We start from the raw sequence: 11269 nt of genomic DNA on the forward strand, positions 1-11269 counted from the left end.
TTATAGATTGGAGGTAAATCAGGAGAACTGTCAGACTTAACTTCACCCACTCTGGTCCTTGACCTGAAATTACCAATGCATGTAACAAGAAAGTGAACTGGGTGTGTAGGCACTGTGATGGCAGGTGAAGGAGAAGTAGTTGGGCTGGATAAACCCTTAAAAAACAGCTTCCACTCTCAGATACACATTTAAAGATATAATTAGAAAAATAAATAATGGTATAAAAGAAAAGGAGAAATTATGAAAAATTAATTCTGCCATTTTTTCCTGGGTAAAACATTCTCTTGGTTTTTTTTGTTTTTTGTTTTTTGTTTTTTAGCAGTGTCTTACTCCGTCACCCTGGGTAGAGTGCTGTGGTGTCAGAGTTCACAAAAACCTCAAACTATTGAGCTCAAGCGATCCTCTTGCCTCAGACTTCCTGAGTAGCTGGGACAACAAGTGTTACCACCACGTCCAGCTAGTTTCTCTATATATTTTTTATTTAAAAAAATTTTTTTATTAAATCATAGCAGTGTACGTTAATACGTGGGTTATTAACACGTGTAACATAGCAGTGTACGTTAATACGTGGGGTATGTTAATACATGGGGTACAGTGTACTGTTTCTGTATACAATTTGAAATACTTTCATCCAATAGTTTCTCTGTTTTTCATAGAGACAGGCTCTTACTCTTGTTCACGCTGCTCTCAAACTCCTGAGTGCTAACAACCGCCCCCCCGCCTCCAATCACACCTGTTGGAGGATTACAGGTGTGAGCCACCGTGCCCGGCCCATTTACTTAATTTTATATATGAGGACATATTTCTAAATTTTGATGAGGTCTTGGAAGTACAGCTATAGCTTCTTACAAAACCCTTCTTCTCTCTGCAGCAGATGACTGTTTCTTGTTCTTTCTTTCCGGGTGTTGGCTTCTCTGTCTTTGTCTCCCTTTTCTCTGTTACCCCTTCCCCCCATCCCTAGGTCACCTCTTCCCCCCACTCCTGTCCTGGTGCTGCTTTCCTTGGCAGGTACACCTTCTTACTTTGTGAGCTTGGGTGAGGCAACTAGCAAGGTGTCATTCATGTGAAGAGTGGTCAATAGATTTTTTTTTTAATGTAAAAAATCATGAACTAGTTATGTGTTCGCTTCATAAATTGATGATTATTGTTGAGCTACTAAGCCTAATTATACACACAAAAATATTCCTGTTCACTTAAGAATGTATTTGATGAAGCAGTAAAACTTAATTTTGTGAAATCTCATCCCTTGAGTACATGCCTTTTGTATGTTCCAAAATTGCATCATGGAAAGAGGAGAGGGCCTTCGGAGAAAAACCCATACTGAAGATACTGGCCTACCCTCAACTAAGAAACTCAGGTGTGTTTTTGTGGACTCCTGATATTGACTGAGTTCTTCTCCCTGGGCTCACGAATAATATTGTAGGCTTACTTCAACCAGTAAATGTAAGCCCGTTCATGGCTACGTTCATGGCCTATTAATCCAAAATGGTTGTTAAGGAGAGTCAGGGACTATAGTCCCATTCCCAACATCTAAGGGTGATGCTGGAAAGAAGATTTAGTGTGCCATCCGAGTGCCTGTCTCTTGGTATTTCTGTCCTAGGCAGACTCTCCCATGGGATCAATCCAAACTGGGGGCATTGCAAAGGTCTGAACCCCCACTGCACTCTTATCTTGAGGCTGTGTGTCCAAAGCAATTGTAATTTCACATCCTCTATCCCATGTTCTATAGATACATTAATGTTTATTGGACCAGCCATCCTAGTCTGGTTTTGGATGACTATTCTATAAGGCATCTCACGTAAAAATGCTCCTTACTTTTGATCTTGGTTTATTTATTTTATAAATACTTTCAAATAATTTAACATTAAGCTAATATCATTATTAAGTTAGTAGGTTGCTGAAGGTTCAAACATTTAACATATATTCTAAAATGTTGGCTGTTGGAGACTTTACACCTTTTGTATTAACCTGGAAGGAGGTGGAACACATTCTTAGTAAAGCATCACAAGAATAGAGAAGCAAGAATCCAATGTACTCAATTCTAATAGGAAAGCAGCAGATGAGCTAATACAAGGGGTGGGATAGGGGAATGAGGGAGCCGGGAGAGGGGAGGAGGGAGAGGATGGGAGGTCACAGGTGCATGGCATACCTCTTGGGGGCCGGACACAATTATAGGAGGAACTTTAAAGGCAATCAGTGTAAACTAATTCTTTGTACCCTCAATGAATCCCAGACAATAAAAGTAAATAAATAAAAATAAAATGCCGGCTGTTTAGAACCCTCATAGAATAAACTCAATATAATTTTTCTTCATGGTATCCCTTTCTTTGTTGCTTCCCCCTTTCTTCCTCCTCTTCTTTTTTTCCTTTTTCCCCTCCATCTTTCCTTCCCTCCCTGCCTGCCTTCTTTTATCTTTGTTTTCTTGTGTTTCATTTCCCAGGACTAGGTCGAGAGACTTTTCGTCATATGCACTTTCCAAGTGTTTGGGTTTTTAATCAAAGCATATACTGGGGGTGCCAAACAATTATACACATTTTAAGAGATCTTGTTGGAAGTAAAATTAATCATTTTCAAAAAGTGTACCAACTGTAGGTAAAAGGAATGTGTGTAGCATGTCTAAGTATACTTGACCAGTAACAATACCTTCAATTCAACCTTGAAAAGTAATTGTGTAGATAATAGCTCTTAAAATGTGCATACGTTTTTTGGCACCCCCTGTATATATATTTTTCCAATAAAAAAGTTAGCCAAGACAGCATTTTGCACCCTTCTTGTTTTTATGTTTAAAGTATTTTATTTTTTCTCTATTATAATACCAGCCTTACTGGAGTAAAACATAGGAATAGCTTCCCGAGGGAAATGGGGAGAAGGAAAGGGAGAGATTCAAAAGAAGCTGAATGACTTTGTGTCTGCAGTGGAGAAGGGGTTATCATAACAGGATCATGAAATTTTCTTGGCCTTTTTTGTAAACTCAAAATGTAAACATCTTCCCACATGATTAAGTATTCTTCTTCAACACAAGTTTTAAAGGTTGTACAGGAACCCTAAGTCAGTTTAATAACTTTATTATGTCAAACATTTGGGTAATACTTGATTCTTCAGTATTGCAAATAGTACTGCATAATAATTTTAGCTACACTGTGCATAACAACTCTTAGCTACTTTAAATATATTTTCTCCAAGGAAAATAAATATATTCCTCAAAATTAAATAATCACAGAGTATACACATCGTAGGGCCTTTGAGATATGTTACTCTCGATGTGTAATTTTAATTTTAATCTTGATAAACACAAAGAAATCTTCCCCATGTTTGTTGACAAGTTTGATTTTCTGTTTTGGAATTTTCTGCTCAGTGTCTTCTCCTGTATATCTGTTGGCATCTTAATATCTGCAATAGTTTGAGATCTCCTTGTCTATCTTTTATAATCATTCTCTTGAATGATATTTGCATTTGAATGTTAGTTATATTTATATTTTTTTTGACACATAAAAGTTTTAAGATTTAAACTAATCAAATCTATCCATTTGATTTTTTTTTCTGAAGAATGACCTTTTCCATATAGAACTTTGACAATTATTTCATATTTCCTTCTAATAAAAAAGCCCTTTAAAGATAAAATTTACATATTTTGCAGAATTGCAGGAAAAGTACATATCTTAAATGGATCATCCAATGAGTTTTGACAAATGACACATGCACGTAACTATCAGGATACAGAAATTTAAACGGTTTGGGTTTCTTTTTCAAGTGATAGTTGCATCTATCTATGAATATATTTAAAAACGTGGAATGAATTGTGTACTTTAAATGGGTTGATTATATAAAATATTGTTATATCTAAATAAATCTGTTTTTTTTTTTTAAAGAAATTACCATCACCCCCAGAATGTCCCTTGTGTTTTCTCCCAGCCAATCTTCCCTCCCTCTCTATCCATAGGCAATCATGGTGTTTAGTTTTTTCATCATAGATGAGTTTTGCCTGTTTCGGACCGATCTGAATGGAGTCATGGCATGAACTCTTGTTTAAGGTTTCTTTCATTCAGCATAATGTTTTCGAAATTCATTCATACAGATTACTTCAGGGATTTGTCTCTTTTTGGTGCTAAAAGTAAGCTTTCATTATAGTATGTCTACATGACAGATTGTTTATGCATTACTCTATTGAGAAACAACGTGGGCTATTCCCAGTTTAAAGCCATCATGAATAAAGATTTATCATTCTTATAAATGTCCTTTTATAGACAAATGCTTTCATTTTTTCTTGGGTAAATATCTTGGGGTAGAATTGCTGGGGCATAGGATAAATGCATTTTTACTTTTATAAGAAACTGTCAGATTTTTTTCCAAAGTGGTTGTATCGTTTTATACTCTGAGCAACAATGCATAAAAATTCCAGTTGCTCCATGAACATTTGGTGCTGTTATTTTTTATTTTAGCCATTCTGTTGGGTGTGCGGCAGTAGTTTATTGTAATTTTAGTTTGCATTTCCTTCATAATTAAAGTTATTGAACTTTTTTTGACATGCTTCTAGTTTTTCTTTAGTTTTATTTTAATGTTTATGTATTTTACATTGAACTGCTTCTCTATATACATCTAAAGTTATGTTGATTATGATTTGAGGTAAGTCTCTAAGTTTATTTTTTCTAAATGATCAATTAACCCAGGCCAATTTATTAAATAATAATTTATTCTCTACTGATTTGTGATCCTTTCTTTACCACAGAATAAATTTTTATACATAATGTGGTCTTAGAATATCTATTCTATGCTATTGATTTGTACATTTGTGCATTTGTTCTCTTGTCATTTCCACACTGTTTTATTGACACTTGCTTTTAAAATGATTTAAGAGTTAGTAGGGACACTGTCTTTTCATTTCTTTTCATGTTTAACATTTTCTTGGCTGTTCATGCCTAACTATTCTTTCACTGAACATTAAAATGATAAAATGATAAAATGATTCCCAATGTCATCCCTGTTGATTTTTGCTATTGTAATTTTACCTTTTTAAAAATAATATTTTCTAACTGAATAGTATTTCCATATAGAACCTCTTTTAATATATTGGAAATTTCTATGTAAAATTTCAACATAGGACTTTTCCATAGAAAATTTCTCTATAAAATTTCTACACAGAAATTTTGTGTTTCTTTTTCATAATTAGCAGGGTTTTTTTTTTTCAATTCATATATCAATTCTAATAATTTTTAGTTGAATTGTTCTTCTTAGGTTCCAGGAATGTAATTATATCATCTACAAATAATTACGACTATGTTTAGTCTTTTCCAATGTTTATGCATCTTATTTTATAAGGGCCCTAGTTCATTGGTTAGAACGTCCAGATCAAAATTAAATAAAAAGGGCAAAAAGCTATATCTACTTTGTTCCCAATTTTAACAGTATTGTCTTAGTATTTCATTTTTAGGAATGGTCTTCTCCTTATGTTAAGAGGAAGTTTTTTAATTTGTAATTATTTTTTGAATAAGGACTAGCTGTTGGATTTTGATGTTTCTTTCTACTGAGAATCTTATTTGGATTTTCTTCTTTAACCTGTGGATCTGATATATTACAATATTGGATTTTTCAAATATTAAAACATAAAATCTTTTCATTCTAGGTGAAACTCTAGAATAGGTTATTCTTTTGATACTGTCTGTGTTTGAATTTTCTATGCTCATAATTTAGATAGGTTCATAATTTTTTTGAGCTGTCTTTTACAGGGTTTACTTTCAGATTGTCTCTGTAAACTAAATTAGATAAGCTTCCCATACTTTTCAATGTTTTGAAATTGATGAAATATGGTGATTACCTAGTCCTTAAGATTTGCAAGTTTTTTTCCAATAAAGTTCTCTAGGCCTAGGCACCTTTTTTCTAGAAGGAAATCTTTCCTGTTTTATTTCTTAATTTCTTCAGCTGTGATTGGTATATTTAGGTTTTATACTTCTAATTTTGGTAATGTATGTATTTCTAGAATAATATCCATTTCATCTCAGTTTTCAAATTTATAAGTTATAATTTTGTATTATCTTATGTTTAAAATATCTTATTAGGTACTGAATTCCCCATTTTTACTTCTAATTTTATTATCTATAGTATTTTTTTCTTCTTTAATTCCTCTAAACATTTGTCTATTTCATTGCTTTTTTAAAAAAAGATAGTCTTTAATTAATTCTATAAGTTTTCCTATATTCTAATTCATTTAGTTTGGGTTCTGCCTTTATTCTTTTCTTTCTTCTGATTTCTTAGGAATCCTGTTGGCATTGTTGTTTTTATAAGTCTTTGAGTTGAATACTTTTATTTTTCCTTTAATTGGAAATTAAAGGAAATGTCTCTAAAATAGCACCAGTTTAGTATACTATTTGCTTCCTATTTTCCTTCCTATTTAATTGAAAATAATTAAAACAAATAACACCATAAGTTCATCTTTCAGTACAGCTTTCATAACGTTTCATAATGTTTGACACAGTATGCTCTTATTATCATTATCTTCTAACTGCTGTTCTTATACTATAATTTTTGTTTTGTTTAATTTTTGTTCTGTCCCTTTTGGATTTTTTTAAGATAAGGTCTTGTTCTATTATCCAGGCTAGAGTGCTGTGGTGACCTGATAGCTCATTGCAACCTCAAATTCCTGGGCTCAAGAGATTATCCTGCCTCAGTCTCCCATGTAGCAAGTAGTTGAGAATACAGGTGCCCCCATCAAGCCCAGCTAATTTTTCTAGAGTGAGATGGGGTCTCACTCTTGCTCAGGCTGGTCTCTAACTCCTGGGCTCAAGTGATCCTCCCTCTTCGGCCTCCTAGAGTGCTAGGATAATAAGGGTCAGCCACTGCACTGGGCCTTGTTCTGTCCTTATACTTTAGTTATTTTTGTTTAATTGTTTACTTATTTTTGTTTAAATTTTGTTTAATAGCTAGTTGGATTGCCCTGTGATCAAAGAAGTGAGCTTACTTAATTTCTGCTTCTTAAAATATATCTTGAATTTTTGGTTATATTAATTGCAAATACTTTCTCCCATTTTATAATATCTTTGCATTGTAGTTCTATTGTCTATTTTGTACATAAGCTTTTTGTCCTAATGTGGTAAAATAAATGCCTCTTATTATTTGTACGTTTGTATCTTATATAAAAAGAAACTTGTCCCTAATTGATGATGACAAATGTATCTTCCCATATTTTCTTCTCAAGGTGCAGTTTTACTTTTCACATTTCAGTCTTTCAACTTTCTTGTTGGTGTGAGTTGGAATCTAATTTCACTTTCTCCCTCATGGGTAACCAGTTGTCCCAGTCCCACAATTTTTCCCCCATGGCTTTTTGATGCTATTTCAGTCGTGTATAGAGTTTCCTTGTATGTACAAGTTATTTTGGGGGCTTTTGTTCTGTTCCACTCATCTATGTCTATCTCCTGTGCCAGTACCACCACAATCTATTTAATAAATCTAAATATCAAATAAGACAAATCCTGCCACCTTCTCTTCTTTTTCTTCAAAATTGTCTTGGCTGTTTTGGCCCTTTTTAAAATTAGCTTGTTAAGAATTGCAAACACATTGGGACATTTTTAATATTAAAATTTCACCAAATCTATAGAAATGGTTAACATTTTTTGTTAGTGATTACTCATCAATAAACATGATAATTATCTCCATTTATTTAGGTCTTCCTTTTCTTATTCAATATTTTCATAGGTTTCTTTAGAGAGGTCATGCCCACTTTTGATGAATTTTTCTTTAGGTACCACATAATTTATGTTATTATGAATAGGATTATTTTTTCTATTATATTTTCTAATTAGTTATTATTATTGGAATACTATTTATTTTTTAATGATTTTTGTATCTGGCACCTTTGCTGGGTACTTTTTAGTTCTAAGAGTTTCTCTGTGAGTTTTCTGGAGTTTTTTATGCAGACAGTCACATTTTCTGCAATCAAGAACAGTTTCTAATCTCTCTGTCTCTTTCCCCCTGTTTCTTTATATTGAATCAGATAAGAGTTTTGTGTCAGCATAATGCTGAATTGAGGCTTATAATTGGTATTCTTATGTTATTCCTGATTTAATGGAAATGTCTCTAAAATAGCACCAGTTTAGTATACTATTTGCTTGTAGAGTTTTGATAGATGGCTTTTGTCAAGTAAAGAAAGTTGCCTTCTATACCTAGTTTGCTAAGATATTTTTTAACCACGAATGAATGCTGCATTCTGTCCAATGTCCTTTCTACCTCCAGTGAGATGATACTAAAAGGATGAAATATAAAAGAAAAGTTTTTATTTTTAATCTGGTTAATAGATTTTCAAATCATAAATTATGCCTTCATTCTTGAGATTAAATCCCACTTGGTCATGATTTTTTTTTTAAGATTTTGCATCTAAATGAAAAATAGACGAAGTTTTAATTTTCTTTACTTGTACTCTCCTTGTCTGACTTTATTATCTCAGACTATGAGTCAGAATCCTCTTCCTTTTTCCTCTCTCATCTTCTGAAACAGTTTTTGTTTTTTAAAGCAGGGTTTAACTATTTTTTGAAGATCAGTTTAAATCATTTGGGCCTCTATCTTTGGAGGTTGAAGAGCTTTTGATTAATAATTTAATTTTCCTTAATGGCTAAGACTTTATTCTGGGTTCATCTGAATAAATTACCAAGTTTTAATTTTTGTCTTGAAAATTGTCCTTTGCATCTAAGTTTCCATATTTATTGAGATAAAGTTCATAGTAAATTTTTACATATTTCTAAATTTCCATTGCCTCTATTTCTAACCTTATTTATTCTTATTTTTCTGTTTGTGTTTTTCTCTTTTTTCTTGATTGATTGTACTCAGAGTTTATGTTTTTCTGCAAGTTGCTTCAGAAAATAACATTTTGCTTTATTCATCCTCCTTAAATATAATCTTTTCTTATTTTCTTATATTATTTTCTTATGTCTAGTTTAGTTTCTTTGTTGTTCTTTGGCTAGTTTCTTAAGTTGAAATTTTATTCATTTACTGTCCTGTTTTCCTTTGGCTTTCATTTTATTTTTAATGAATATGTATTTTTTTAAATAGAACTTTCATTGCCCTCATGACCATAACAAGGGCCTCAGCACATTTTATTTACACACTGAGCCTTGTTCCCCATCTTATTTTTGTTCCAGGGTTGTACATTTGCAAATATAAAAGTATATTTTTTATAATCATGTAATTACATGTACCAAAATAAAATATTTAGTAGTTCTTTAAATGACAGTCCATGGTTGGTAAACACTCTTGGTCTTTTCTGATACGTCTTTATTTTCAGGGCATAGAATTCTAGATTGACAATTTTTCCCTCTGTACTTTGAGCAGAGAGAAATTACTGTTATTATCTTCTAGAATCTATTGTTGTCTGAGAAGGCTTCTATCACACTAATTTTCATTCTTTTATAGATAGATAATCCATCTTTATCTCTTTAACCTTTTTTTAAAAATTGATAAAGTTATATGTACTTAACAGTATAAAACATGATGTTTTGAAGTAAAAATGCATCATGGAATGACTAAATCTAGCTACAGCATAGATGTTACTACACATAATTATAATTTTTGTGCTGAGAATATTTAATATCCACTCTCAGTATTTTTTAAGAATGCAATATATTATTAACTATAGTCATCATGTTGTGCAATAGCTCTCTTACACTTATTCCTCTTACCTAACTGAAATTTTGAATCCTTTGGCCAAAATCTCCCCAACCTCCTAACTCCTCAACCATGCCAACCCCTGGTAACCACTATTCTGCTCCCTACTTCTATGAGATCAACATTTTTAGCTCCCACATGTGAGTGAGATTGTGTGATATTTGTCTTTCTATGCCTGATTTATTTCACTGAACAGAATATCTTCCAGGATCATCCATCTCGTGGCATATGACAGGATTTCTTTCTTGTTAAAGCCTGAAGAGCATTCCATTGTGCATCTATACCACATTTGCTCTATCTACACATCCGTTGATATGTACTTAATTCCATATCTTGGCTATCGTGAATAATGCTGCAATAAACATGGGAGTGTGATATCTCTTTGACATACTGATTCCATTTCCTTTCAATATATACCCAGTAGTGGGATTTCTGGATCATATGATGATTCTATTCTTAATTTTTGAGGAACCTCCATATTGTTTTCCATAATAGCTATATTAATTTATATTCCCACCAACACTGTACATGGTTCTCTTTTCTCCCCATCCTTACCAGCATTATTATCTTTTGTCCTATTGATAATAGCCAGTCTGACAGGTGTGAGGTGACACCTTAACTGTGGATTATTTCTTCATTCTTAGTGTCCTGCAATTTTGTTACAATGTCTTTAAGTATGAATTTATTCTTATTCCTATCCTTGGCATGCAAATGTACATTTAATATCAAGTTTTTAATTCTGGAAAATGTTCAACTATCATCTCTTTAAATATCGCCTCACTGTCGTTCCTTACTTTCTCTTCTTCCAGAATTACTAGATGAGTATTGATATCTATTAATTGATCTTCCATGTCTTTTAATATTTTCTCTCTTTGTCTATATTCTGGGTATGGTTTTAGCATTCTTTTTCACTTCACTAATGTATTCTTCAATTTTATGCAGGCCAGGGATTTTCTCATCTAGTTTTGTTTGTTTGTTTGTTTGAGTTTTTTTGTTTTGTTTGTTTGTTTTTGAGACAGAGTCTTGCTCTTTTGCAGGGGCTAGAGTACATGGCATCACCATAGCTCACAGCAACCTCAAACTCCTAGGCTCAAGCAATCCTCCTGCCTCAACCTCCTGAGTAGATGAGACTACAGGCATGTGCCACCATACCTGGCTAATTTTTTATTTTTTGTAGAGACAGGGTCTTGTTATTGCCCAGGCTTGTCTCAAACCCCCAGCCTCAAATGACCCTCCCTCCTTAGCCTTCCAATCATCTAATTTTTTTTTTAATTTTCATGTTTATATTATTAATTCCTGAGATTTTTAGTTGGTTCTTTTCCTTGCCACCTGGTATTATTTCTATTTTATTAATACATTTTTATCCATCTTTTTTGGTACCTCAAGTGTAGTTATTAAGCTAAGTTCTTTGTTAGGCTGACTTGTAAAATTCTACTCTAGATTGAAGCGATTATCGATTATGACTGTCCTTCTTAGCATTAGATTTCTTCATGAATTTTGGAACTTGGGTCTGCAGGCCCATTTCAGGTAGAAGTCATGTTTGTTTTGTTTTTGTTTTCTTTCTGTCTCCCTTGCTGTGCTCACCTCTTCCCACTATTGCAATGGTCCCACCCAGCCCTCC

The sequence above is a fragment of the Otolemur garnettii genome, unplaced genomic scaffold (genome assembly GCF_000181295.1).
Source record: "Otolemur garnettii isolate 467f Iridium unplaced genomic scaffold, OtoGar3 scaffold00178, whole genome shotgun sequence".
Lineage (NCBI taxonomy): Eukaryota > Metazoa > Chordata > Mammalia > Primates > Galagidae > Otolemur > Otolemur garnettii.